General features: G+C 42.4%; 1 long non-coding RNA gene across 1 annotated transcript in view; it reads left to right on the plus strand.

The window, feature by feature from the left end:
* Positions 1 to 14,413, plus strand: part of LOC103170634 — a 158,441-nt gene extending 144,028 nt beyond the window's left edge. Inside the window, exon 3 of the long non-coding RNA XR_003759847.1 lies at positions 13,931 to 14,413. This is a non-coding gene — a long non-coding RNA (uncharacterized LOC103170634). The remainder of the gene's footprint in view (positions 1 to 13,930) is intronic.
* The last annotated feature ends 2,368 nt before the right edge of the window (positions 14,414 to 16,781 follow it).

Here is a 16,781-nt window from a genome sequence, read left to right on the forward strand (position 1 = left end):
TTACTTCTCTCCTCAGTGAGGAGTCTACATTGTCTTTATTGTACTTATTAAGCACTTATTATGTTCCTAGCCCTATACCAAACAATGAGGGTAGTAATAATATTATTATTTGTTTGTTATGGGAGGGAGCCAAGGCCAGAGACTTAAGTTTACTGCATGAAGGGAGGTAATGGTAAACCTCTTCTGTTTTTTTACCAAGAAAACTCTATGGATATACTATCAGAACGATTGCAGATGGAGGTGGGGCATTCTGGGAGAAATGTGTCCGTGGTATTGCTATGGGTTGGAGACCACTCAACTGTATTAGACAAGACAATATATACAAGATGATCTGATGAATTACAGTGTCTGTTCCACCTACAGCTCAATGGTCTTTGTCCCCATTTTATAGATGAGGTAACTGAGGCACAGAGAAGTAAAGTAACTTGCCCAGGGTCACACAGCTGACAAGTGGCAGAGCCAGGATTAAAACCCAGGTCCTCTGACTTCCAGGCCCCTGTTCTTTCCATTAGGCCACATTGCTTAGAAACAGTCCTTGTCCCATTTGGGGCTCTCAATTTTCAGTAAGAGGGACAGAAGGCCCTGAATCCCCATTTAATGAGGGAGGAAACTGAGGCACAGAGAAGTTAAGTGATTTGCCCCAAGACCACATGTAGCAGATAAGTGGCAGATTCAGGATTAGAACCTGGATCCTCTGACTCCCAAGCTTACTCTTTCCATAATAAGATAATAAATTTAAAATTCATCATTTTTCAAATGCTATAGATGTTTGATGTCTTCTGTGGAGTGCTTTTTAGTGCTAATACCTTTAAACAAAAATATAATTCTTTCCATGCATATAAATTGACAAATTACTTTTTGACACATCTAATTTACAACAGTTCAGGTGTAAAGGCAAGGGATGTGAATGTCTCTTTCTCCCAATTCTTGCATCTACATAAAGATTAATCTCCCAGCTAAGCAATGCTGAGTTATCAATCATTCATGCTTCTAAATGTCAGATGAAAGAACACACCAAGCAATAAGATTACATTTTTTATTATGAAAGAGGTATTTTATCTCTTTCCATAAAAAAAGATAGGGACAAATGCCATTTTAATCCTATTTACTAGGAAAATATAGAAAGTAAGTGAGGCGGGGTGACTCCCCAAGACAATGAGCATTTGCTACACTGGCAGAATTGCCTGCCTGAAAAAAGATAATTTGTTTCAAATAGTTATAGAAAGGGACTGACTCTAGATGACATTTTATTATATGCAATAAATAGGTATGCCTTGTGATAAGACTGCTTTAACATCCATGTTGAACTGTGATTTGGCATCTTCATTTTTTTCTCAATAAACAACTAATCATTTTTATTAAGCACTTACTGTGTGCAGAGTACTGTACTAAGTACTTCTTCATGTCTATCTGTAGTCCAAGAGTATTTCCATCCATACTGATGACTGTGACTATTCCACTGTAGTGTAGAGCTGGGATTAGTGCCCTAGACCTCCCTCTCCTTTCAAATCTGACAGACAGCTACCCTTCCCCATTTCAAAGCCTTATTAAAAGCACTTCTCCAAGAGGCTGTCCCCAAATAAGCCCTCTTTTCCTCTTCTATTTCACCCTTCTTCATTGTCCTTGCATGTGGATTTATACCCTTTATTCACCCCACCCTCAACCCCGTGGCATTTATGTACATATTCATAATTTATTTATATCAATGTCTGTTTCCCCTCTAGAGTGCTCCTTTTTGGCAGGGGTTTCATCTCTCAAGTCTGTTGTATTATACTCTCTGAAGTGCTTAATACAGTGCTCTGCACACAGTAAGTGTTCAATTAAATACCACTGAATGATTGACTGGTGATAGATTGGTGATGATTGACTGGGATGGGTCCAGAGGATCCTGAAGGGTTAGCCCTCAGTGACTCCATAACAAATTACCCTGGCTCTTTGGAAAATTCATTCTCATCTCCACCTACACCCTGTTTCCACCCTGATGAAGTTCTAGTAATAAGTCTCTAGTCTTTGACGAGACAACATGGCAGATTCTTGATTATGTGTGACCACTAGAAGTACAGTAGTACTTCTCACAGGAGAATTAAAGTTTGTTAAAAAGACGAGGGCTGAATTTCAATAAGGGTAATTTCATTCTGTCATCCTAATTCCCTCTTCCCAGCTCACTAGGTTTCAGCATCTTTTGTTTGCTTCTTTTCCTCATGTGGGAATAGTTCACAGCCTCGTTACATTGAGAGAGGGATGAATGATTCTGTTGAAGCAACGTGCATTAAAACTTTTTAGGCTGATAGTGTGAGCAGCCCAGACCCCCCCCACCATTAACTGTCTTTGTGCTTCTTAGTGGCCCCGTCTCACAAGATCATGGTCCATAGCAAATAATAATAATAACAAAGATAATTCTGGTGTTTGTTAAGCACTTACTATGTGCCAGACACTGTACTAAATCGGAATGGACACAGTCCTTGTCTCACATGGGGCTCACAGTCTCTATCCTCATTTTACAGATGAGGTAACTGAGACACAGAAATGAAGTGACAATTAATGTTGGTATTTGTTAAGCGCTTACTATGTGCAGAGCACCATTCTAAGCGCTGGGGGAGATACAGGGTCATCAGGTTGTCCCATGTAAGGCTCACAGTTTATCCCCATTTTACAGATGAGGTATCTGAGGCACAGAGAGGTTAAGTGACTTGCCCACAGTCACCCAGCTGACAAGTGGCAGAGCGGGATTAGAACCCATGACCTTCTGACTCTCAGGCCCATGCTCTATCCACTATGCTATGCTGATTCTGAATGCTATAGAATGCTCTCAACCATCTGCCCAGAGAGCTTAATTGAGCCAAACTGACATGGGTATCAGGTAGACATACTCTTGATTGGAGTGAATTAAATTTCAGATATCAGTCTTAGCCAGAAGCTAGGATCAGATGGATTGCTTTTATTAGAGCTATCACATCTGCCAGCAGAGTGTCTCCAATAAAGTAATTAAGTTAAGGCTATGATTCCTATGAAATAATAGGTCCATCCTCGAAAATCAAAGTGAATTAGCAAACATAATGGTAGGGATTTCCTCTAGGCTTTCATTGAATATTTTCTATAAAATTGTTGATCTAGAAAATAAAGTTAAAGGAGAATGAAAGAAAATGAGAATAAAAAAGTAGTGCTTTAGGTTTAAGAGAGTATCAGGCAAAAAAATCATGGCTGAAATAGTTTGAAAATTACTCCCAGGGCCATATTGAGTTACATTCAGAGGCAGATAGATTCACAAACAGAAGGATAGAATTATATTTATTATTAGTAGTAGTGATAATAATAATAATAGTAATAAATGGCATTTTTAAGTACTTACTATGTGCCAGGCACTGCTCTAAGCACTAGAATAGATACAAGCAAATGGGGTTGCACAAATTCCCTGCCCTACATAGAGCTCAAGTCTTTATTTTACAGATGAGGCAACTGAAACAAAGAGAAGTGAAGTGACTTGCCCAAAGATACTCAGCAGACAAGTCACAGAGCTGGGATCAGAACCAGGTCCTTCTGACTCCCAGGCCTGTGCTCTATCCATTTAGGTGACTCTACCTCTCTCTTTTTTAAAATGGCATTCCCAAATAGAATTAATTGTTGGTGGGGCTGGTGTTGAATTGTACCATACAACTGGCAGGGTTAGGGAGGTGGGGGGGTGGCTCCATATTGGATGTAGTTTGATCCCTTGACTTCAGGATTGTTTGAATTGATAGGACAGTCATACAAATCTGGAACCTAGAGACGAATTAGACAAGATGAGGGACAAGATATTGGCAATTCAGTGGATTCTAATCTTGTCTCCACCTTTGTTTTATTGTGTGAATTTGGAAAAGTTACTAACTTCTCTTGGCCTCTAGAATATGGGGGTACTGGAATGATGAGTTCAGCCATATTTGTTCCTTTCCAAATCCAAAGACTTCCTTGCTTATCCACTTTAAAAGTTGATTATGTTTTCTTTTGTGAGATAAAACCTTCATCCTCAGCTTTGTTCAGACCTTTATGTATTGCGGGGAATTCTACTCCTTTGCATCAAAGACAGGTAAGGACAGTTTCACAGGGAAGCCACAATACACATTCCAGTGTTGGAAACTAGGACCTATATATCCTACTCAATCCTCTATCTATAGAAGCAGCGTGGCTCAGTGGAAAGAGCACGGGTTTTGGAGTCAGAGGTCATGGGTTCAAATTCCAGCTCTGCCACTTGTCAGCTGTGTGACTGTGAGCAAGTCACTTAACTTCTCTGTGCCTCAGTTCCCTCATCTGTAAAATGGGGATTAAGACTGTGAGCCCCACGTGGGACAACCTGATTCCCCTGTGTCTACCCCAGCGCTTAGAACAGTGCTCTGCACATAGTAAGCGCTGAACAAATACCAACATTATTATTATTATTATTCTAATTTTCTACCTCGCAGCTGCTTTTGACACTGTGGACCATCCCCTTCTCCTCAACATGTTGTCCCACCTTGGCTCCACTGACTCCATCCTCTCCTGGTTCTCCTCTTATCAATCTGGCTATTCATTCTCAAGTCTCCTTTGTGGGTTCCTCCTCTCCCTCCCAACCCCTAACTGTAGGGGTCCCTCAAGGGTCAGTTCTTGGGCTGTTTCTATTCTCCATCTACACTCACTCCCTTGGTGAACTCATTCGCTCCCACTTCTTCAACTATCATCTCTATGCAGATGACACCCAAATCTACATCTCCTCCCTGTTCTCTCTTCCTCCAGGCTTGCATTTCCTCCTGCCTTCAGGACATCTTTACTTGAATATCCTCCCACCACCCCAAACTCAACATGTCCAAGACAGAGCTCCTTATCGTCCCTCCCATACCCTGTCCACTCCCTGACTTTCTGGTCACTGTGGACAGCACCACCATCCTTCCCGTCTCACAAGGTCACAACCTTGGTGTTATCCTTGACTCTCTCTCTCATTCACCCCGCATATACAATCTGTCACCAAATCTTGCTGGTCTCACCTTCACAACATTGCCAAGATCTGTCCTCTCCTCTCCATCCTATCCTCTCCATCCACACTAGTACAACCACTAATCCTATCCCAATTGGATTACTGTATCAGCCTCCTTTCTGACCTCCCAAACTCCTTTCTCTCCCCACTTCAGTCCATACTTCACTCTGCTTCCAGAATATCTTTCTACAGAAACTTTCTGGGCATATCAACCCCCTCCTCAAAAATCTCCAGTGGTTGCCTATCCACCTCCATAACAAACAAAATCTCCTTACTATTGGCTTCAAAGTTCTCCATCACCTCACCCCTTCCTACCTCATCTCCCTTCTCTCCATCTCCAACCAGCCCGCACACTCGACTTTTCTGGTGCTAACCTTCTCACTGTGCCTCATTCTCACCCATCCTGCAATTGACTTCTGGCCTACATCTTACCTTTGGCCTGGAATGCCCTCCCTCCTCAGTTCCACCAAATCATCACATTTCTGCCCTTCAAAGCCCTAATGAAGGCTCATCTTCTCCAGATATCTTCATCTTCTGACATACCCAGACTAAGCTCCCCTTTACCTCAGCTCTCCATTCCATCCATGTAGTCCCAAATCTCTCCCTTTGCTTTACCACCTCTTCCCAACCCATAACACTTGTATATATATATATATGTCTTTTGCTGTCGAGTTGTCTCCAACCCATAGTGACGCCAAGTTCACATCTCTCCCAGAACACCCCACATCCATCTCAAGTCATTCTGGTAGTGGATCCATAGAGTATTCTTGGTAAAAATATGGAAGTGGTTTACCACTGCCTTCTTCCACACAGTAAACTGAGTCTCCACCCTTGACTCTCTCCCATACCACTGCTGCCCAGCAGAGGTGAGTTTTGACTTGTGGTAGATTGCTTTCCACTCACCAGCCACTGCCCAAGCTAGGAATGGAATGTGTATGCGTCTGCTTGATTCTTCCTCCTGAAATTGAGACTGGTAGAGTACTGAAAAATCTCCAGGTGTGACCCTGAGAGAGGGTGTATATATGTACATATCTATAATTTTATTTATTTATATGGATGTCAGTTTACTTGTTTTGATGTGTATATATCTATAATTATATTCATTTATATTGATGCCTGTTTATTTGTTTTAATGTCTGTCTCCCCCCTTTTAGACTGTAAGCCCAGTGTGGACAAGGATTGTCTCTTTCTATTGCTGAATTGTGCTTTCCAAAAACTTAGTACAGTGCTCTGCACACAGTAAGTGCTCAATATATATGATTGAATGAATGAATGAGACAATTTAAAAATGGAAGGAGCATGACCTAGTGGAAAGAGCCCAGGCCTGTGACTGAGAGAACCGGTGTTCTAATAATAATGCTGGTATTTGTTAAGCGCTTACTGTGTGTCAGGCACTGTTCTAAGCACTGGGGAAGATACAAGGTAATTAGGTTGTCCCACATGGGGCTCATAGTCTTAATTCCCATTTTACATACATCAGAGGTAACTGATGCACAGAGAAGTTAAGTGACTTGCCCAAAGTCATACAGCTGACAAGTGGCGGAGCTGGGATTAGAACCCATGACCTCTGACTCTCAAGGCAGCTCTGCTGATTTCTTGCTGTGTGCCTTTGGGCAAGTCACTAAAATTCTCTGTGACTCAGTTTCCTCAACTGTAAAATGAGGATTAAATACTTGTTCTCCTTCCTAGTTAGACCATGAGCCCCATGTGGATCAGGGACTGTGTCCGACCTGATTAACCTGTACCTACTCCGGTGCTTAGAACAGTGCTTGGCACATAGTAAGCACTTAAGCAGTACCATAAAAAAAATGGGGATCCTTTAACAGGAGAAATAAAGGATCAAGGGATGTTTCTGAGTTGACCTTGAGCAAGTAAATAGGTTGTATGTTGAGGTTGATAACAGTTTGGTCCTTTTTACAATAAAGACAGAATGAAGAGAATCGGTCTTAAATTCAGCTATTTAATTTCAAGATGAGAAAGATTTTCCTCTGTCCCAACTTTTATATGTTGGAGCAGAATAAAGGGCTACAGAATCATCTCTGTGCTCCTTATCTTCCCTCCCAAGGTCTGTCCTCTTCCTGACTTCCCTATCACTGTGGATGGTACAACCATCCTTCCCGTCTCTCAAGCCTGCGACCTCAGTGTCATCTTTGACTCGGCTCTCTCATTTACCCCACACGTCCAATCCGTCACGAAGACCAGCCGGTCTCACCTTTACAATATCGCCAAGATCCGCCCTTTCCTTTCCACCCAAATGGCTATCTTACTCTTACAGGCTCTCATAATATCCCAGCTGGATTATTGTGTCAGCCTTCTCTCTGATCTCCCTTCCTCCTGTCTCTCCCTGCTCCAGTCTATTCTTCATTCCGCTGCCCGGCTCATCATCCTGCAGAAACGCTCTGGACATGTCACTCCCCTCCCTAAAAACCTCCAGTAGTTGCCTATCAACCACCGCACGAAACAAAAACTTTTCACTCTAGGCTTCGAGGCTGTCCATCACCTTGTCCCCTCCTACCTCTCCTCCCTTCTCTCTTTCTTCGCCCAACCCCGCACACTCTGCTCCTCTGCCACCCACCTCCTCACCGTACCCCGTTCTCGCCTATCCCGCCGTCGACCCCTGGGCCACATCCTCCCGCTGTCCTGGAATGCCCTCCCTTCTCACCTCCGCCAAACTAATTCTCTTCTCCTCTTCAAAGCCCTACTGAGAGCTCACCTCCTCCACGAGGCCTTCCCAGACTGAGCTTCTCCTTTTCCCTCTGCTCCCTCTGCTGACCCTCTAGCCCCCCTTCACCTCCCCTCAGCTAAGCCCTCTTTTCCCCTCCCCTTTTCCCTCTGCTCCTCCCCCTCTCCCTTCCCCTCCTCTCAGCACTGTGCTCGTCCGCTCAATTGTATATATTTTTTATTACTCTATTCTGTTAATGAGATGTACATCACCTTGATTCTATTTATTGCTATTGTTTTAATGAGATGTACATCCCCTTGATTCTATTTATTGCTATTGTTTTTGTTCACCTGTCTCCCCCGATTAGACTGTAAGCGCATCAGTGGGCAGGGACTGTCTCTATCTGTTGCTGATTTGTACATTCCAAACACTTAGTACAGTGCTCTGCACACAGTAAGCACTCAATAAATACTATTGAATGAATTAATGAATGAATCAATCAGGTTGTTCCATGTGGGGAATCACAGTCTTAATTCCCATTTTACAGATGAGGGAACTGAGGCACCCAAAAGTTAAGTGACTTGCCCAAAGTCACACAGCTATAGATATGAATGGAAGTGCTGAGGGGCAGAGCATGGGGTGAATACCAAATAGTCATTGGAACAATTGTTTAACAAGGCATGATAATAATAATAACGATAATGGTATTTTTTAAGCACTTACTACATGCTGTGCACTCTACTGAGTGCTGGGGTAGATACAAGAAAATAGGGTTGGACACATTCCCTGTCCCATGTGGGGCTCATAGTTCCAATCTCCATTTTACAGATGAGGTAACTGAGGCACAGAGAAGAAAAATGACTTGCCCAAGGTCATATAGCAGACAAGTGGCAGATCCGGGTTTAGAACCTAAGACCTTCTGACTCCCAGGCCCTTGCTCTATCCACTATGACATGCTGCTTCTCAACACAATGATAAGCAGTGTGGCCTAATAGATAAAGCACGAGCCTGGGAGACAGAGGACCCAGGACCTAATCCCGTCTTCACCATTTACCTGCTGCGTAATCTTGTGCAAGTCACAACTCCCCTGGTCCTCAGTTTCCTCAACTGCAAATGGGAATTCAATACTTGTTCTCCCTCCTATTTAGACTGTAAGTTCCATGTGGGACAGAGACTGTGTCTGATCTGATTAAGTTATATCTACCACAACACTTAAAACAGTACTTGACACATAATAAGTGCTTAACAAACGCCATAAAAAAAACCAAGCAAACAAAAGAACACCACCATGTCTGTATTGTACTTCCTAATTAGGAAGAACATTTTAGAAAGGTGTCCTCTTCCATTAAACTTTTATTTTGCTTGCAGCTGCTGATGCACAAGCATGCACACACATTAAAAAAGAGATGGAACGTTAGTCTCAAATTGCCATCATTTCTAATTACTAGAAGAGTTCAATTCCGAATGGTATTGACAACTGGAGCAAACAGTTGTTCTCTTCTATCTGGACAGAGAGAAACATTCAATTTGCCACCCTTTCTATCATTTATTCTCATCTGTGTTGTCCCAGAGAGTCAGCTCCACACTGTTTAGAATTGTCTCTGCTTTTATTCTACAGATCTCTATTATTTTTACCCCAAACCTATCAGTCAATGACAGTCTCAATCCCAGTACATAAGACTCCCCCATAGCTCGCCAACTCAAAACTTCATTTATTCCACTGGTACATTTATAAATGTCAAGCAGATGTGATGTATTTCCTGTTGATCCTGATTCTCTATAGCAGATGGGGGAAAATGTCACTGATTATTTCTTAATTAGTATTTATTCTTCTCAGCAAGCTGTAAAACCATCAAAGGTTGCTAAATTTATTTAAAACACAAAGTGTGTATTTACTTTCGATACACAGACAGAGGCCCTTTAAATATTTTTAAATATGGGGGAAGATTGCTTTGGAAGGCTTACTCACATGTAAGATAAGATTTGATTAAAACTATAATACAATTGTTTATCAAAGATAATTAAAGTGGTCAAGTTTATAGAGAAATCTAATGGACTGGAAAATGAAAAATAGGTCTGAACTCCAGCAAAGACTCTTTTAAATGCACAATGCCTTCTTGTGATTATGTAAATTAAGTCAGGGTTTTGGTGCATAGCTGGGCTGATGGATCGGCAGTAAAACCGAGGAACCCCAGTCTGTGCTATATGAAGAATCCACACATACAATTTGATCTGTAGCATTTTACATATGATGCACAGCACAGGGTTTTGTGCTCAAGAAATAGTTTTTGGTTGGTGATTTTCTATTCTTCCCAGGTAATCTAGTCATGGAAACTAATGGGTATCTTACTTACAGGGTTACAGAGGAATTGAGTCGTTTCTGGTCAATTTCAGACCAGAATATTAACAGTTGGTGATCTGGGACCCAGTAAAACTCTGCATCATGAATGCAACTGAATGACTGATATCATGCTCAGGGGACTGTTGCTGCCTGTGTCCAGAAGCAGTATGGTGTGGTGAATAGATCATGGGCTCGAAAGTCCACAGGTCCTGGGTTCTAATTCTCTCTCTGCCACTTGTCTGCTATGTGACCTTGGGCTAGTCACTTCACATCTCTGGGCCTCAGTTTTCTCATTTGTAAAATAGGGATTGAGACTGTGAGCCCCATGTGGGACAGGAAATGAGTCCAACCTGATAAACTTGTATCTACCCTTGTGCTTAGAACAGTACCTGGCACATAGTAAGTGCTTAACAAATACCACTGTTATTATTATTATTGTTATTATTATTATGCTATGTCATAGATTGATTCTTGATTCTATTTATTGCCATTGTTCTTGTCTGTCTCCCCCGATTAGACTGTAAGCCCGTCAAAGGGCAGGAACTGTCTCTATCTGTTACCGATTTTACATTCCAAGCGCTTAATACAGTGCTCTGCACATAGTAAGCGCTCAATAAATACTATTGAATGAATGAATGAATTGAAGGGGACATAAGATCAGAAATATTTGTGGGTGATGGATTCTGGGAGCAAATGTCCCATCAAACCCATTGGGACCTCATTTTATGTATACACTTTGATTAGATTGCAAGTTCCTTGGAGACAGAAAGTGTAATTTAATATATTCGGCCCTTTGCCCATTTTTCTTCCCATAATGACTCTGACTTTCACTTAGGAGTCTCCAAGAGCTGTCTCAGGAGTACCAGAAGAGAAAACAAGATGTGTCCTCACCCTTCCCTTTTCTCCATTTGAGGCCAGGAGGGGCCAGGGGAAAATAAGGCAGGGGAAGACAAAGGGGTGTATGAGGGTGAGAAATTCTCATTCAGCTGCCCAGGCAAGATGGGGACACCAGTGTGAGATGGCATGCCATCCTAGATTAGACTCTAAAGTTCACCATCCAGCTTGGAATGGTGGCATGCCCATTGCTGATTCATGAGAGAAGGAAAGGAGCATCAGAGGAAGAAAATGGGTTGAACCGAGAGGTGCAGTAGGGTAGAGGATAAATAATAATAATAATAATAATGTTGGTATTTGTTAAGCGCTTACTATGTGCCGAGCACTGTTCTAAGCGCTGGGGTAGACACAGGGGAATCAGGTTGTCCCACGTGGGGCTCACAGTCTTAATCCCCATTTTACAGATGAGGTAACTGAGGCACCGAGAAGTTAAGTGACTTGCCCAAAGTCACACAGCTGACAAGTGGTAGAGCCGGGGTTCGAACCCATGACCTCTGACTCCAAAGCCCGTGCTCTTTCCAGTGAGCCACTCTGCTTCCCTAAATAAATATCCTCAGGTCTCTTAACTGTAAATCTTCAAGGGTAATAAAACTTTCCATACCAGATTCTCCTGTAAGCTCCTTGTAAACAGCATATATATCTGCCAAAGCTATTATATTGTTCTCTTCCAAGTGCTCAGTACAGTGTTCTGCACACAGTAACCACTCAATAAATATGATTCATTGATAAAAGCTTGGTTGGTAAAATATGTAAGTATCTTTAAAATATTCCTTCTAAGCTTGAGTAGCTGCACATTCCACGTCCTTGGTATTCACTTATAAAATATTTCAAATATTTACTTAATTGACAATACAGGCTGCGACTTCATCTTAGTATAATCAATCAATCATATTTATTGAGCACTTACTCTGCGCAGAGCACTATACTAAGTGCTTGGGGCAGTACAGCATAATAACAGATATGTTTCCTGCTCACAAGCAGCTTAAATTATAGAGGGGGAGATTGACAATATAAATAAATTATTGATACATACATAAGTTCTGTGGAGCTGCCAGGAGGGGTGAATAAAGGGACCAAGTCAGGGTGATGCAGAAGGGTTTGGATAACAGCAAAAGAGGGGTTAGTCAGGAAAAGCCTCTTGGATGAGAAGTGCCTTCAATAAGCCTTTGCATGCGTTGAGAGTAATTGTTTGTTGGATAGGAAGTGGGAGGGCATTCCAGGCCAGAGGCAGGACCTGGGCAAGAGGTCAGCAGCGAGCTAGAGGAGACGGAGGTACTGTGAGAAGGTTTGTGTTAGACGAGTACAGTGCATGGACTGAGTTGTAGTAGGACAGTAGTGAGGTGAGGTAGGAGAGGGCAAGGTGATAGAGTACTTTAAAGCCGACGATAAAGAGTTTCGGTTTGATGTGGAGGTGGATGGGCAACCACTGGAGGTTCTTGAGGACTGGGGAAACATGGACTGAACATATATCAACATCTGTAGCATATCATTGCTGCAGTGATGAGTGGCACATGTAAATATATGTGATATCCATGAAGCACCGTTTTCTATTTGTCAGTATTTTTCATTACTCCCCATAACATAGATACCCTGGTATTCCATGAGTACTCAAGTATTCCCCAACCCATTCTCCAGACCAGCTTCTCCCTTCAAATCCCACAAGATCCTAAAGAACTATATGAGTGCATTTGCTTGAAGGAAATTGATGTTGCTTCTAATTTATAGAGTTCTCTTTCTACTCTCCCTAATGGTCAAAGATACCTTCAGTAAAGACAAGTTGCAAACCTGAAAGGAAGAAATAGAGGGAGACAGAGAGAACCAGTGGTATTTATTGAGTGCTTACTGTGATCAGAGCACTGAACTAAGTACTTGAGAGAAAGTTCAAAGCAGAAAAGTTGGTAGACACTACCCAACTCACAAAAAGTTTACAGTATACAGAAGGAGACAGACAGGTATTTGCTGTTAATCTCCTGAAAGAATCAACCACCTTGGACCCTGGGAAACACAGAAACCTTACTTCCAAACCAAAGGAAAGGCTCCTTTCTATAACTACCTGTTGCCAGGGGACAAAAAACAAATTCTCAATCTTAGTATAGAAGAAAGAGCTTGAGGAAGCTCCAGTTAGAACAAGCTACTGATTTCTGCTGGGAAATCATTTCAAAGTAATAGGCTACAAACATCTTCAAACATTTCTGAGCCTGTCATTCAGAATTGCTTTAGATCGATGACCAAACTCTTGAGGAACACACACAAGGAGATCTGCCACTGTTCTTGAATCCCTTCACCAAGTCAGCACAAAACTGTGGATGGATGATAAACCTGAGAGTACTGATGTTTTGTGCTATCCTACACCCAGGTAGGCTTAAAGATAACCAAGGACGTTCATCAGCAGCACGGAACTTCAAGTTTCATACCAAGTTGGAGTAATATGAGGTTGTAGTTCTTTTTTAATGGTATTTGTAATGGTAGTAATAATCATCATAATAGTACTTGTTGAGCACTTACTATGTACCTAGCACTGGGGCAGATACAAGGTAATCAGGCCCCTCATGGGGATCAGAGACTTAGTAGGAAGAAGAACAGGTATTAAATCCCCATTTTACAGAAAAAGCAACTGAGGCACAGAGAAGTGAAGTGATTTGCCCAAGGTCACACAGCAGGGAAGTGGCAGAGGCAGGATAGGAAGGCAGGTCCTCTGACTCCAAGGTCTGCACAGTTTTCACTAAGCCACCCTGCTTCTGAGAAGCAGCATGGCATAGTGGATAGAGTATGGGCCTGGGAGTAGGAAGGTCATGGGTTCTAATCCTGCCTTTACCACTTGTCTGTTGTGTGATCTTGGGCAAATCATTTCACTTCTCTGTGCCTCAGTTACTTCATCTGTAAAATGGGGATTGAGACTGTGAGCCCCACGTGAGACAGGGACTGAGTCCAGCCAGATCTGCTGGTGTCCACCCCAGCACTTAGTAAATGCCTGGCACATAGTAAGCACTTAGCAAATGCCACAGTTGTTATAGTTCTGATATTGTGTCCTACCTTTTCTTTATGGCAGAGACCTGGACCTATCACAGAAGACACCTCCAACTTCTCTATCAAATTCATCAGCACACCTACAAGTTCTACTTAAGCATCCAATAGGAGGACAAGATTACCACATTGAGGTCCTGGATGTACCTGCTTGAAAACAATCATGCCAAGACATAGAAGAAAACTGGACACCAACAGGAATCCAGAGCAGCTGCTGAATGTGGAAATAAAAGAGGACCTATGCAAACAGGGAGAGAAGAATAAGTACACATGCCAAGACACTGTGAAGAACAGTTGTGAAAAATAGGACAATAGACATTTGAAAAATCTGTGTTTAAGACAGCCAGCCTGGGTGCAGTGTATGTACAGGAGGTAAGATTACTTTTGTTGAATGGAGGCTTCTCGAAGATGAAGATTCCACAGGACGGCATCAAAACCCAACTGAAGAACTGCAAGTGTCAAATGCATCTGTGCAATAAAGAGCCAACTCACTTTCTCACCGTGTGGAGATCATGACTCCCTCAGTCAATTCATCCACTTCCACACATTGTTAGTATTGTAATTATCACTTTTATTATTATTATGATTTTTGTTAAGTGCTTAATTATATTAAGCACTGGGTTAGATATGAGATAAGACATAGTCTCTGCCACACACTGGGCTCATTGTCTAAGTGTTAACTAGTAGACTTTAAATCCCATTTAACTGCTGTTCAAACCGAGGCACAGAGAAGTGAAGTGACTTGCACAAGGTCACACAGTGGACAAGTGATAGAGCCAGAATTAGGACCCAGATTCTCTGACTCCTAGCCTGTGTTCTTTCGACTAGGCCACACTGCTTTCCTCGTGGATCAGAGGCTCCCAGCAGCAACAACAGCAGCGTGACTAGTGTATAGAGCCTGGACCAGGAAGTCAGAGCCACCTGGGTTCTAATTCTAGCTCTGCCACTTGTCTGCCATGTGACCTGGATCAAGTCACTTCCCTTCTCTGTGCTGCAGTTGTTTCTTCTGCAAAACATGGACTAAACATGAGATGTGGACTGTGTCTAACCTGATTAGCTTGTATCTAACCCAGAACACAGTGCCTTACACATAGTAAGAGCTTAACAAATACCATAAAAAAACCAAAACAAAATTAAAACAAATGAATGACAGCTGTGTCCTCAGTAGGAGGATTACTTTCTGACTCCTGTTTGCCTTATTCCTGTAGCTCTATTCCAAATTTCAGTTAAACCTCAAAATAATGACTTTGCAATGCTGAAATATACCCTATTTACTTGCATAAATGCCCAATTTTTGGAGCGATTTTTGCCCAACAAAAACAGGGGAGGGGATATTAGGTAGGGTTAGATAAGAATTAAATTCAGCAAAAAGGGAGCAAGACAGGCACTTGAGACTACACATCTCATGTGCAGCATACAATAGGTTCACAATGAATGAACATCTGTGGCTCCTCTTCCAGTTTTGGAGTTCCCTGGCTCAGTGAAGAAGCTACCCTCCCCCAGCTCTATGGCATTATCCTATTCTGACCCTTCTCCTCTTCCTACCCTGGTCCAATGCCCTTTCACTGCTTACATTTATCAGGCATAAAACCTAATATGTTATTACCTCCTCAAAATTTGGGTTGGAAAAATTAAATGAGAGGGAAGCAGCATGTCCTAGTGGAATGATCATGTGCTGAGAGTCAGAGGACGTGGGTTCTAATCCCAGCTCCACTATTTGTATGCTGCATGACCTTGAGCAAGTCACTTAACTTCTCTCTGCCTCAGTTTCCTCATCTGCAAAATGTGGACTAAATTCCTGTTCTCCATCCCCATTAGAGTGTGAGGTCCATGAGACAGGAGCTATATCTAATGTGACGATGATGATGATGAAGTTAATTTGGGGCATAAATACAGTAGTCAGCTTGTGGTACATTCTGACTCCAGACCTTATTCTATTCTACATGTGCCTATTTGTTCACTCCCCATTTACTGTATTGCTGTGGTTTGATAGATTCATCCTAGCTGATCTCCAGACATTGGTGAATACTGATTTTTATTTTTATTTTATGTATTTGTCTTTGTCTTTTATGTTGTTTTATTCTCTTATTGCTTCATTTCTCCTTATAAATCTGTCTCCAGTTCCCTCTCCTATTTTATATTCTTAGATTATGAGCCTCCTGAGTGCCAGGGACCATATCTAATTTTCACTTTTATTATTTCCCAGGGCTTAGTAAGGTGCTTTGCATTAAGTGCATATGGTATACCATTACTGCTGATTCCCTTTTAATTAATTCATTCATTCAATAGTATTTATTGAGCGCTTACTATGTGCAGAGCACTGTACAATTCGGCAACAGACAGAGACAATCCCTGCCCACTGATGGGCTTACAGTCCAATTGGGGGAGTCAGAAAAACAAAAACAATAGCAATAAATAGAATCAAGGCAATGTACATCTCATTAACAAAATAAATAGGGTAATAAAAATATACACAAATGAGCAAATGAGCACAGTACTGAGGGGAGGGGAAAGGGGAGGGAGGAGCAGAGGGAAAAGGGGGAAAGAGGGCTTAGTTGCAGGAAGGTGAAGCAGGGGGCTGAGGGGCAGCAGAGGGAGCAGAGGGAAAAGGAGAAGCTCAGTCTGGAAAGGCCTCTTGGAGGAGGTGAGCTCTAAGTAGGGCTTTGAAGAGGAGAAGAGAGTTAGTTTGGTGGTGAGGAGGGAGGGCATTCCAGGTCAGTGGGAGGACGTGGGCCGGGGGTCGACGGCGGGATAGGCGAGAACAGGAGACGGTGAAGAGGTGGGAGGCAGAGGAGTGGAACCTATGGGGTGGGCAGTAGAAAGAGAGAAGGGAGGAGAGGTAGGAGGGGACAGGGTGATGGAGATCCTTGAAGCCT

Source organism: Ornithorhynchus anatinus, chromosome 5, assembly GCF_004115215.2.
Source record: "Ornithorhynchus anatinus isolate Pmale09 chromosome 5, mOrnAna1.pri.v4, whole genome shotgun sequence".
In the NCBI taxonomy this organism is placed as follows: Eukaryota; Metazoa; Chordata; class Mammalia; order Monotremata; family Ornithorhynchidae; genus Ornithorhynchus; species Ornithorhynchus anatinus.